Source organism: Chrysemys picta, chromosome 1, assembly GCF_011386835.1.
Source record: "Chrysemys picta bellii isolate R12L10 chromosome 1, ASM1138683v2, whole genome shotgun sequence".
NCBI classification, from domain to species: domain Eukaryota; kingdom Metazoa; phylum Chordata; order Testudines; family Emydidae; genus Chrysemys; species Chrysemys picta.
Window position 1 is genome coordinate 130,845,987 of NC_088791.1, and position 13,146 is coordinate 130,859,132.

Genomic DNA, 13,146 nt, shown 5'->3' on the forward strand with positions numbered 1-13,146 from the left:
GGGTCAGCATGTGGACAAGGTGTTGACAGAAAAACTAACACAGGACATATATTTTAGGGCCTGATCCATGCGCTTACATGTGGGAGTAATTTTTTTCACATGATTAGTCCCACTCATTTAAAAAAAATCATGTAAAGTAAAGTTAGGATCTGCCCCTTGATGACTTTAATCTTTGGATAGACCCTTTAGTTAGTTAAACATGATAGTCTCAGCTGTTTCTTTGATTTTTTTTTTTTTTAACTGAAATGCTCTTATGAAGTCCTTCTTGGATTGTGTTTTGTCTCCGCACAGCCTCTCACAAGAACAGCTCTAAAATGATAGTCTGCCTGGACTGAGCAAAAATGCCAGTAAATAAGGTTCATTCCTCTTTAAGAAAGTATATTTATTCAGTAAGTTTAGAAACCACTCTGAGGTTAGGTTACAGCTATTGGGATTAGAGGGCGTCTCGTGGGCAGTTCAGACATCAGGATATAGGTCCGCGGAGTGAAGCTAAGCTGTTTCTAGCCTGATGTCTGAATTATGAATTAGATTCATTTCTAATTCCAATGGGGTAAACCTCAGAACAGTTTATATACTTATTGCTAAGTGCTCCTAAAATACAGGGTATTTATTTAAAACATATATATATAAAATGTAATATCTAAAAATGTAATATCTAGCAGTCTAGTGGAAGAGCAATGCAGGGTATATAAATCTGAATGCTTAGCTTGGCCCTCACAGAAGGGGAGGCACAGCTGGCTTTAAGCCACCCCCTCACATTCTCCATTAGCCAAAGGCCCTGCCTGACTCTCACTACAAACTAGAGCACCCTCAGGACTAAATTAATTTACCTGAAGGGGCTATTGCAGCAGAGCTCCAGCCATTCCCCTCTCCCTCAGCCATGTCCCTTATGCACTGACTTAAAAAGACTGACATCAAGTCATTCTACCCTCATGCCATCTAGGGTACTCTCTGATACCAGGAGTGTTCCACAGGGGCTGGTTTCTCTCACTTAACAACCCCTTTATATCACTGGAGTGGTGTAAAGGGGCCAGAATAGACTTCAGAATCAGGCCTGTAAGATTTGTGAGAATAATTAGGATTCAGTGGGTTGGAGAGAGAGCACAGCACTTATTAATTTCCCCAGCATCCAGACCAGTCTCAGAGTGCTCTGGCTTCTAGAAACATTTAGTTCATGCTAGCAGAATTGCCAGCTCAGTTGCAATAAAATCACTAAACACTCCTTTGGGTGCTGTGGCAGGCGGATGGGTGGGTGACGATGTGAGAAGCTGCAGTCTACAGGGGATTTTCAGATGGCCCTTCTGATGGCCTGCCTGCTGGGGAAGAGCAGCCAGTCAGGGCTGTGGCGGGAAGGTGGATAAAGCTCCCTCCAGCCTCCAGGAGCCAAGAGAAGCTTTTTTGATTAGGGGAGCAGGGAGAAGGAGCAGGTGATACCATTTTCACAAAAGGAAAATGGAGAAGATGAAGCAGAATGAGTCCAGCAGCTCAAGGTGGCTCTGCTCAGTCCTGTTCCCTCCCTTCCTGTAAAAAATGGGTCAATCTACACACCAAGGGTGTAGCCACGGCTTGGGCTGGATGGGCCATGTTTCACCCACCCCCCACCCTCAGCCCCAGCATTGCTCCGGCCCCAGTGCTTGCCCCGCTATGCCCACCTGCCTGCCCCATGCTCCAGCCGGGGAGCAGGGTCGAGGGCTCACTCTGCCCACCCGGCGCTCCAGCTGGGGAGTGGGATTGAGAAGAGGACCCCTGCTGAAGCAGCCCCCTCTCCCAGGCCTGGATGGGATGAAATGAAGAGCCCTGGGTGTTGTCCGTTACAGGCCTGGTGGGAAGGTGAAAAACTGCCATAGCTGTGGGAGAGAAAGCTGTGAGGCTGGAGGGGATATAGAATTGATTGTGTTGAGGTGGTGGTGAATTAATTGATATGGGGGCATGGGGACCAAAACTGCTTTCCTGGCTCTAAATTTGGAAGAGTTGGCAAACTAATTTTCACTTGCACATAGAAGATGAGCAGCTGGAGTTCAGAAATCAGAAGATATGTGGTTTGATCTAACAGTCTTTTTTAGAAATCTCATGCCTTTGGTCCAATCTCACAATTTGTGGGGAGGGAGGAATAACTCATGATTTTTGAATGTTTGGGGCTAGCAATATTGTGCTAGTTGAGCTCAAGTGTAATCGGGCTATTGGAATGACCACTCCCATGTTAGCAGCCTCATGATCCCTCTATTATGACTCCAATCCTCAGCTGGTTGGGCCTGAGAAGAGTGTAGACAGGGAGTCAAATCTTTAGCTGGTGTGATTTGTTGGGACTCCATTGAAGTCAGTGGAGCAATACCTACTGATTGAGGATCTGCCTAGTATACATAGCCACAAAGAGGGTGTGATGCAGGCCCTTGGTAGTTCACTGCTGTGTCAGCAACTCTTGTCAGGCCTAACATACTCACTGCACCTAACACACTTTTGTCCTGATATATACCCAAATGGTGACTTGTAATATATAATTGGAAAACTAATAACTCAATGATCATTAATATTCTTCTGTGATGTATGTATGGGGTGTGCACAAAGAGTTATGGATATGTGCTAGAATTATGTTTGTTTGGCCAGCAATGCATAAGCACGGTCTGCCCTAGACAAAGGAGTGTGTGTTTGTTTGTCTGGCCAGCCTGGTCATCAGGCAGAGACAATGAAAACACATCTACATAAAAGGTAAACAAAGCCCATTAACCTACTGAGTGTGGAAGATAGCTTTTTCTGGGGTCTGAGCTCAAATGCTAAGTAATAGAATTCACTGATTTTATAATACAGTAATACTGTATGCCAGTGTATCAAGTAAGGTCTTTTCTGAAATGACACACTTGTGATGAAATTATGAAATGTATTAACACTACATGTGGAAATATAGATACTTAATGATATTATGCTTTAAAGTCTGTGACCAAACACAGGGAGAAACAGGTTTTCTCCCAGATAGGAGGGAGGGCAGCTATCTACTGTCTCCAGTGAAATTAACCAAAAACAATGGAAGCCCCATTAACATAGGAATCCACAGGGGGATGGGAAGACCACAAGAAGGGAAGAACAGCATGACATCACACTGAGTCTGGGGATAAAACAGTGAGTTTGGAAATATGTAAGGAAAAAGAAGTCATCTTGGCATCCATCACTGGACAGAAACAAGGAGCCCAAGCTCTTACAAGCTGCGAAATATCAATCTTTCAGCCAAGGGAGTTGAAGTCTCTGGGAACAGAATATAGGTGAGAAACCTGCTTAGGTAAAGATATTTCACCAAGGAAGATAAGGGAATCCAGCAACTTGTACTTCTGGGGAGGGTCCTAACTGAGAGTGAGTCAGCCATGGCTGGAAAGGAAAAAGATTGGTAAGATATCTACCTTGATCTAAGGCTGTAGCTTGTTAAGTTAGGTCTGAGCCACTAGAAAGTGTATTTGACTTTTATTTGCTTGTAACTATTTTATTTGTATCCCTTGTATTTGAATTCACTTAAAACCTTTCTTTTTGTTTCTTTTACTTTTAGTCTAAACCAACCTAGTGCTGTGTTTGAATTGAAGTGCTTGTTAACTCCAGTTACAATAATAAGCTGAGCTTTTGTCTTTTTAAAAGAGCAATGATCTTATTAACTCTCTGCATGCTCCAAAAGAGGGCTGGATGCTTCCAGGCAGATGGTTTTGGGAAAATTCAGAACTGGGGTGTAGCAGCCAGTTGGGTGGAAGTAACCAAGGCTGGTGGAGATCAAAGTGTGGATGTGGAGTAACAAGCAGACTGTTGGAATCAGTGTTGCGGAATCAGGGCTGCTCAACATACAGACATTCAGTGCATGCTTGTATTCTAGCTGAGGGTGTCCAGATAGGGAACTACAGCATTGGAGCATTTTAAGGCACTCAGTATTACAGGACAAGCTGTGACAGAACCTCTCATTGGTCTGGTTTACACCCCAAACCATGACAGAGGGAGGGAGACTTCAGTGTCAGGGTACAGACAAAATTTCAGTTCAATAGCAAGGACTGCGGGGTACCGCAATGCAGAGTCTCTCAGAGTAAAAGCAAAGTGAGTTTTTGTATGCTCAAAGAGGAAAGAGTCTGAAATGGGGAAATCATCTTACACCCCTCTTTCTCCTCCTCTCCATTGCCTCAAAGGAAGACAGTAATGCCTGCCTCTGCCCCAGTCCCTCTGGAAAAGTATTCTAATACATTAGGAACCCTCTAATGTAAATTAGATACTAGGCATTAGAGATGGGCTCCAAACTCCCCCTGAATTTAGAATAAGCTTAGATTTGGAATCAAACTTTACAGTTTTGCTTGGCCTTGTCTCTACTAAGAATATTCAGCCAATAAAACAATTTGGTTGACTGAATGTGTCGTTGTGCTTTAAAATGAGCTGTATTGAAAGATGACCTTTCCCTAGGCCAAACAACATGCTCACTTGGGATTATTTAAAAGAGAGTAACATTAACAGTGCCATGAATTTTTTTGTAATGGCTTTATGGACTGAGGATATCATGGCATGGTGTGGAATCAAAATGTTTTGCCTTCAATGTTTTTGAGCCAATTGCCCTCTTGTAATGCTGCTTTCTTCACTTGCAACCACTGTAGATAGCTGGAGGTGAGGAAAAACTCTGCAAATTTTTGTAGAAAAATATGCATCAGTCAGTGGAAACAGAATGACAGAAAAAGTGATCCTGTTGTAAAGAGCAGTTAAGTCCTGTCAAATGAGTACAGCAATTTATTTTCCTTGAGCAAAACCAGTGGATATAGTTAGACCTAATCCTACCCTTGAGTGCTTTATTTTTGAGAGCACTCCTCATTAAAGAGAGACAACAAAATTAAAAAAGGTCTGCTTTTTATGGAAACACTGTCATAAAGTTGACAGGTTTTCTGCCCAATAAGTTGACATGTAAATTAACAGTCGAAAATATTGAAAAGCAAGAAAGGAAAGGAAATGAAAATCTGCTTCAGAAAAAAATATTTGCAAGTAAAGATTTTTTAATATTTGAATTGTAGTGAAGACATAAGTGTTGCACTTTGCATTAAACATTGGTTTGATGCTATTGGCAGAACAATTGGCACAATTAATTCAGCCACTGGAAAGTTGCAGAACAAAATTATGAAGAACATGTCCCATTCTCTTCTTTTTCTTTGAATTTGCAGCCAAGTAAATTAAACAATCCCGATCACTTACTGTAGCCTGCAATCTGTGTCTTCATAGCCAGATGAGAAGTGGCATGTAATAGACTGTCAGATGTCATCTTTGAACCAGTTTAGATATCATCTTTTTTCTGCCTTCCTGGCCTCTTGACTAGCTAATCAAGAAAGCACTAAGGTCCAGACACCAGAAGATGCTTTGTTTGTGTATTCTGTAAACATGCATTATCTTCCCTGCCTTGAAAGACTGCCTGAGGAATATATTTTGTAAATCAATTACTCTCCCCCCTCAAGAAAAAAACATTTAAATGCAATGGATTCCAGTTTCCATACTCCAGTGCACCCCTGGGTGTTGATATGGGAGGCTTACTGAATATCTACATGACACAGACAATATGCCAATGAACACCTCTTATTTATTCCATTCAAAATGACCAAGGTAATATCAATATTGCTAAATGGAATGCAGATGTGATCAGACTTGCTTGTCTCTGTTAGGAGTGGGGTATTTGTTTTTTTAATTCTTTCAATATATTAAAATTGTCTGACAGTAAAACCTAAGGGCTAGATTGTGTTTGTACATGGTTCCTCTTAAATATTTTCTTACTCCAGACAGGTTGTAGATGTATTGCTCCAGGAGCACCTTAAGGAAAAGAAATATGCCTCAGAGAAGCAAAATTATTTTTCCTGGTCCCTCCTTGCTCCTGTTGGAGGATATCATTCTCTTGCAGCCTTTGGAATCTAGTAGTAGATTACTTCCCACACCTGTGTGTAGAATCTGACTTTGAAAATGGCATGTGCTCAGATGTTGAATTCTGCAAATGGGAACAATATTTCCTAACCTTAACTCCCCCCCCCCGCAATTCTCCCCCAGTTTTGCACTCTGCTATAGCACTGGGAGATCTTTGTAGTGCATGTTCCCCCTGTCTACTGAGATTGCAAATTCTTTGAGTCAAGGGCTCTCTCTTATTTTTTTATTTGTACAGGGCCTAGCACAATATGTTCCCAGTCTCAGCTGGCTTTGATACAGACTCTCTCCCTGGCTAAGAGCAAGTGGTTTAACCTGCCTGTGCTTGTTTTCCTCATCAGGAAAAACGGAGGGAATATATACATTTCCTTCCTCAAAGATGGAACTTGTCTCCACTAGGATTTTATAACACAATAACTATTGTGTAAGTGAAGATATAGCCTAAGGTAAATAAAAGCAAGCGGGGTGAAAAAAATTGGTGAAGTCAAAAATATTTCAGTCATCTTTACGTTTTTTTATGACAGATACAAGTCCGATTTAATAAAAAAAAAGTCAGTCACCTTTAAAGCTGAATTAAAATACCTTATAACTGAGTATTTAGTATTGTATTCCTTGAGATATTGTTTCCCAAACTTTTGAAAGGTGAACCCAATTTCAGGGAAACGAAATCAGTCAAACCTCTTCCCATCCCACCACGTGTTGTACAGTTATTATATATAATCGAGCAGTTGTAGACTTTGCATACCCCATGGCTACCTCGTCCCACAAACCTTAGGGAATATATGTGTATATGTATATGTGTATATATAACGAAAACCCTACAGTTTTTAACTATGTCTTCCTTTAAGGGCAGAGGCACCTGCCTTGAATTAGTCATGCCCCTGCCAAGTCCAGAGCAGCCATTGCTCCTGTTTGGGGCACAGGAGCGTTGTGAGGGCTTCTGAAAGTTCAGAACAAACATTCAAACCCTTTATCACACCTCATTCTCTCTTGCCTCCATCTGAGCACTTAGGGTATGTCTACACTGCAATTAGACACCCATAGCTGGCCTGTGCCAACTGACTTGGGCTAAGGGGCTGTTTAATTGTTGTGCAGACTTCTGGACTTGAGCTGGAGCCAGGGCTCCAGCTCCTTGTGAGATGAGAGGTACCACTACATCTACACTGCAGTAAAACAGCCCCGCAAATTGAGCCCTGCGAGCCCCAGTAAGCTGGCATGGGCCAGCCACAGGCTTCCAATTGTCATGTAGACATACCTGCAGGGACTACTGCTAGCCAAAGTCCACTGAGGCAGATTGGGGCAGAGCTGGGCATTGAAACCAGACCTCTGGAGTCCTAGTCCAGTGCCCTAACGCATAAACCACTCTTCTTCCCTGGAATTCCTGGCTCTTAGTCTTGGCCTTGTTCCATTAGATCATTAGCTGGACTGTGATTAATTGGACACTTCCTTTTGCCTTCTTCGGTTGGTCACATTTCTCCTAGATCTTGCAGTCTGCATGTTGAAAACAAAAGGCAATGTGCCTCAAAATGACATATAATCCACTTGTGGAATTCAATGCCGTGGGATAGGGAGGCAAGCAGATTAGTAAATGTTAGAGTAGGATTACACACTTGAGTAGGAATAATATCTGCAGTTAGACTAAACTGGCTAGGTTAAAACATTACAGACCTATCAGTTCTTCTGCTTCAAGGCATAAACTGCCAGAAATAATTCCCCCCCCCGCCCCCCACTTAATGCTCGTGGCCAACTATGGAATGCTTTTATGAGGTGGGAGGGGTATTTTACTCTGAAGCATCCAGTATAGGCCCCTGCTAGTCAGGATAACTAATTGGAATAGTCTGTTCCTCTGTGAAGCCCATGCCAGTTTCAAATAAAATATTTTTATTCATTTAGCAGTTTTATTTCCTGGTTTTAAAAGATATTGCTGTACATGTCGGAGTCAGACAAATCAGTACATGCCAATAGGCTTCCTTGTGTTGAACTTTATTTGCAGCAAGGTGTTAACACGGGCAAATACTACAACAGCCAGGCACCACTTTGCAGTCCTGGCTACATTTCCCTGTAAAGAGACATGCTAAGTTATATGTGTTTGTGCTTTTGTTTTATTATAATTTTAATATGAAATGAACTCGACTGCCATTTTCTCCGATGTCAGGTTCTTCTGCAAATTCTCTTTTCATGTTCTTGGTAAGTATAATGAAGGAAAAGGCAGGTCAAGCATTCCTGAGTTTTGTTGTTTTCCATTAATGTCTTTTTTTTTACAAAGAGATTATTCATCTGTGCATGTTATGGCTAGAAGTAAATGCACAGGCATTAACTTCAGCAGCAGGTGTTTCAGGGATCGTTCACCTTCATAATATTTGCACAGCAGCACTTAAATAATTAGCTGTTTGCCCCCAAGGACTGGAGTTTATAAAATGGAATACTTTGCAGCAAGGGTAGTTCTGATTGGAGTTGGCACCAATTAAAAGTGAGGTTCTTGTTTTCAGACCTGAAGGTTGAGGTTAAGGGAAGAACTTTCTTTTAAAGCTGTTTGCCTCAACACTTTAAATATCGGATCCTACTAAAGTAGGGCTTTGGTTTCATTAAACTACAGCCCCACACCCAGGAATGCATTGTCTCCCTAACCTCTACTACCTCAAAAGATGTTACATTAGGGGGCAGAATTATGTGCAGCTCTCCATGGTCAGAGGAAAGGAAGTATCTTTAAGTAGAGATGTTTAGGAGCACTCACCTCTTCGAGTACTGAAAGACAGCATTACTGACTTCCGAGATGATCAAATTAGACTGATACCTGCTATGCTTATTGTTTACAAGGGCTTCCAAAAGGGATTGAACAGCTCATATTTAACCCAAACACATTCATGCTTCCAGAGATGTTGACAAAATTCATATCTGAGCATATGGACTAAACATCGCTTTCCAAAATTCCTAGTCAGCGACTTTAATAGGAACCTGAGACTTCATTTTAACATTAAACCTATAATTGATATTACATTGGTTGAGGAGGAGAAAATAGTAGTTATCAACCTCCATCCAGCAACACTTGGCATCAGTCAACATCCTGGATGCCTCAATCAGGGTTCAGACCAGGGCATAGCACAGATTGCTCTAGTGGTACTAAGAGATGATCTCCTCAGGGCCAGGGACACAGGTAAGAGCTCCATGCTCACGCTGCTGGACCTCTCTGCAGCCTCTGACACAGTGGACCAGGAGGTACTACTAACATGCCTACATGGCATAGCAGAAGTAGATGGCCCAGCATTACAGTGGCACCAGTTGATCCTCTCCAGCAGAATTCAGAGAATGGTGATGGGTAACTGCTCCTCCCTGCCAAAGGCCCCTCACCTGCAGGGTCCTACAAAGATCTATACTATCCCCACTTCTCTTCAATAGCTCCATAAGACCCCTGGGCTTAGCTGCTAATAACTGTCAACTATATATCTCATTCTCAACTGAAGCAACCTACAGAATCATAGAATATCAGGGTTGGAAGGCGCCTCAGGAGGTCATCTAGTCCAACCCCCTGCTCAAAGCAGGACCAGATTTTTGCCCCAGATCCCTAAATGGCCCCCTTAAGGATTGAACTCACAAGCCTGGGTTTAGCAGGCAAATGCTCAAACTACTGAGCTATCCCTCCCTGATTTCCTGCCAACAGAAAATCAGCTCTCTGATGAAGAGCAACTGCCTTAAGCTGAGTCCTGGTAAGACTGAAGTAATGCTGGTTGGGAAGGGGAAATGCTTTGAAGAGCTAGATAAGACATTGTCTCCAATGTCTAGTCAAGGTAGGGTGACCAGATGTCCCGATTTTATAGGGACAGTCCCGATTTTGGGGTCTTTTTCTTATATAGGCTCCTATTACCCCGCCACCCCATCCCGATTTTTCACATTTGCTGTCTGGTCATCCTAATTCAAGGCAGAGAGCCCCCATTCATCAAAAGTGATGTAAAGCATCAGGGTGCTGGTAAACTCCTCAATTAGCTTGGCTGACCACGTAGCATCATTTTCCAAAAATGTGTTCTTCCACTTCCATCTTGCTAGACAACTTTGTCCCTTCCTCCAAGATGAGAACCGGCGCACAGTAATCCATGCATTTGTCACCGCCAGGCTGGATTACTGTAACTCATTATGTCTGAAGCAGAATGTGAAGATAATCCACAGACTCCAACTAGTACAGTATGCGGCTGCTTGCCTTCTCCATGTCTCAGGTTGCCACGAGCACTTCAGGCCGGTGCCCAAGTCCCTCCGCTGGCTCCCAGTCAACTTCCAATACCAGTTTAAGGCCTTGGTCCTAATTTTCAAAGCAGTTAATGGATCAAGCCCCAGCTACATCAAAGATCACATTTTGTTCTGTGAATTACAGCATCAGCTCTGGGGCAATGCGGATCCCAAGAGGTGGGGGATCTGGCTATGTAACAATCTTCCAAAGGAGTTCATGTTGAAGGAGAATCTGTTGGGGAAAATCCATCACCAGCGTTATAATGCTATGGGGGAGAAAGGAAGTTGATAGTGAGTGATGAAGGATTATATGGTAGTGAGTAACTGGCTGGATCCCTTTAGATGTTCATTTCCAGACATTCTGGGCCAGATTCTGTTTCCCTCCTCAGCCCCTTTGATGTAGCTGCTCACCTAATGCAAAGGGGGTGGATATTGACCACATCTGGCCAGCTGAGAAGTTCCCTGGAAGAAGGGAGCTGTTGGTTGGTGTAAAGAGCACATAGCTAACTCCCCCCTTCCTGGCCCTGTGCAGGGGACATGCTGGAGGTGGGAGAGGTATGACTGAAGGGCAGCTGTGCTCTGGCAGTTCTCAGCTGATGGAGAGACCCATGGGGATCATTGCCAGCTGGCGTAGCTGAGAGCAGTGTTAAGGATTTGGGTTGAAGCTGGAGCTGTAACTAGCTACTTGTGAGCCACTGCACTGCACCTACATGGGAGCTGGGATCCACCTGAGTGGATCTTGGTGTGGGAGAGACCTGGTCTTTCATTTGGGGAGGTGTTTGGGGTTTTTTATGGCATAGAATTTTTTTTTTTTTTTAAAGAAAATCCTAAGATTGCTTTTGGGTGTTCTCTGGGACACACTTGCAGCTTGACTTTTCTTTTTTAAAAAAAGCTCTCTGTTTGTGACCTTTGCTTTTTTTTTAATGAATGAATGAACACTAAAAGTTTAAATTGGGTGGTGTGCAAGATCTGCAGGAAGGATCTTACAGGGTGACAAATCTTATGAGGTCCAGCAAAGAGGGACTTCCCTCTTGCCCCCTTGTAGCAAGCCCATGTGAGGGTCTCCTTTCCCTTTTTCTCTTGCCCCTCAGGGCTCTTTTCTTGGCTGCCTTTTGCCTTCTATTTTTATATCCGTGCTCCACTTTATTTTCGTTGGCAATCAAACAAATGAGGCTTTTCGCTGTTTATCTCAATATGCAGCGTGTATCTCTGTAATTCTCTTCACAACCCCTTCCGATATCTGTAAGGTCAACCAAACAAATTTGGGGTTTCTAGACAAAGCCATTTTGGGGAGATAACTAAGAAAAAAAAGAGTTATGAAATCTTACAGTAAAGGACAAATTAAGTTTCAAAACATAATCTTGAAACGTCTTTTCACATTTCTAGTAAACTTTCTAGAAAATATCTATCCTGGGAGTAGATGTAGCATATGAATTTTCAGGGGATTCTTTTTCTTTTAGGGTAGTGGGTGATTTTAAAAAAATAGACTTATGATGAGACTATTATAATGAGAATCTAACTTCAATCCTAAATATGTTTATGCTTTTTGCCACTCTATAGTGTGTGTGTGTGTGTGTGTGTGATCCATTTCAATTTCAGTCAGGACTTAGATATTGTAATGGAATTGATTTTAACTGACCACTTTGGATGTGGATCAACTCTTATTCTTCAAAAGCCAGTTCCCATTGGGGCCTGTGGATTTGCCCTTCGCCTATGCAGCTCAAGGGGGTTTCGGTTGTGAGGATCAGATTGGAAGTGATTTCTTTGACTTTCTTTGGTGTTTTCAAAGGGAGAAAAGAATTTTGCACCTTTTTGAGTGCCGCTCTGCTGCAGGTAAAGAATTTAACAGCTTGTGAGAGTGCAGCTAGAGCCAATAATAATTTGACTGACATGCTTTGGCATTGAAATACCTATTAAAACTCGCTCTGTCCTTGCAAGATGGAGGTTTTACTTCTAGGCACTTGTCTGATTTTGAAAATTCACTCTTTCGTAGATTCACATGTGGGGTTCATGCTGATGTAGCAAGCCAAAGAGGGGGCTGCCTAAATGAATGTTTATGGTAGGATTCTGGCTGGAGTTGGAATCTGTGAAACGTAGAATGATTCTAGTGGCAATAAGTACCTAACCTTCACTGTGATGACGAAGTCCACAGAAGTGTTTCTGTAGCCCAGTACATACTGTGAATGCATTGTTATCAGATAAAGCATTTGATTCTGTACGTAACACACAGTTCTTTTCCATTTGGGACTTACTGGGGTCAGGGAATGTAAAACAAATCAAATATCCCTAAGGGGGGGAAATAGATCTTTTCACAGTGGATCATGCTGCTTTCTCCTGTCTCCTGTTTTGTACGGCTGGCTGAGCCCTTTTAGTGTTCCTTGGAAGAACACAGGGGACTGTGGATTCTGATAACCTGGTAACAGTTTGAATAAGAAAACACTTAGTTTTGAGAGTTTTACGGGTAATGCAGCAAGTAGATTCTATTGTTTGTACTAGCTGATAAGCATAACCGAGTTCAGATTGGAAACATTATTGTTATTAAGTCAGTCATCCTTACCTCGCCTAGGGACAGGATTTCTGTTACAAATAAGATGGCCCTAGTTGTAAAATCTCCATAATATGCACTCTAACTTCACAGAATACACAACAAACCATTATGATGTGGTTCATTACAATGCCTTTGACTCTAAATACAATATCACCTCCAGTTTATACTTTTAGGGACAGATCCAAAGTTCGTTGAAATCAATGGGAGTCTTTCAGTTGATTCCAGTAGGCTTTGGATCTGGCCCTCAGCCCACTTACTTAGACCTCCAGCAACCAGAGGAATTTTTTCTTCTGTTTAAAGACCTGTTTCCTAGATCGCATAATAGACCTAAATTCTGTAGTAAAGTCCCTTGATTTCTGCAACTTGTGGCACTAACACAGAGTTATGGTGCCTACTGAAAGCTAGGCAGCCACATAACATTTTATCTCAGTAGTGTGCTCTATTAATTTTCATCTTTCATGTAATGCATTAAAACC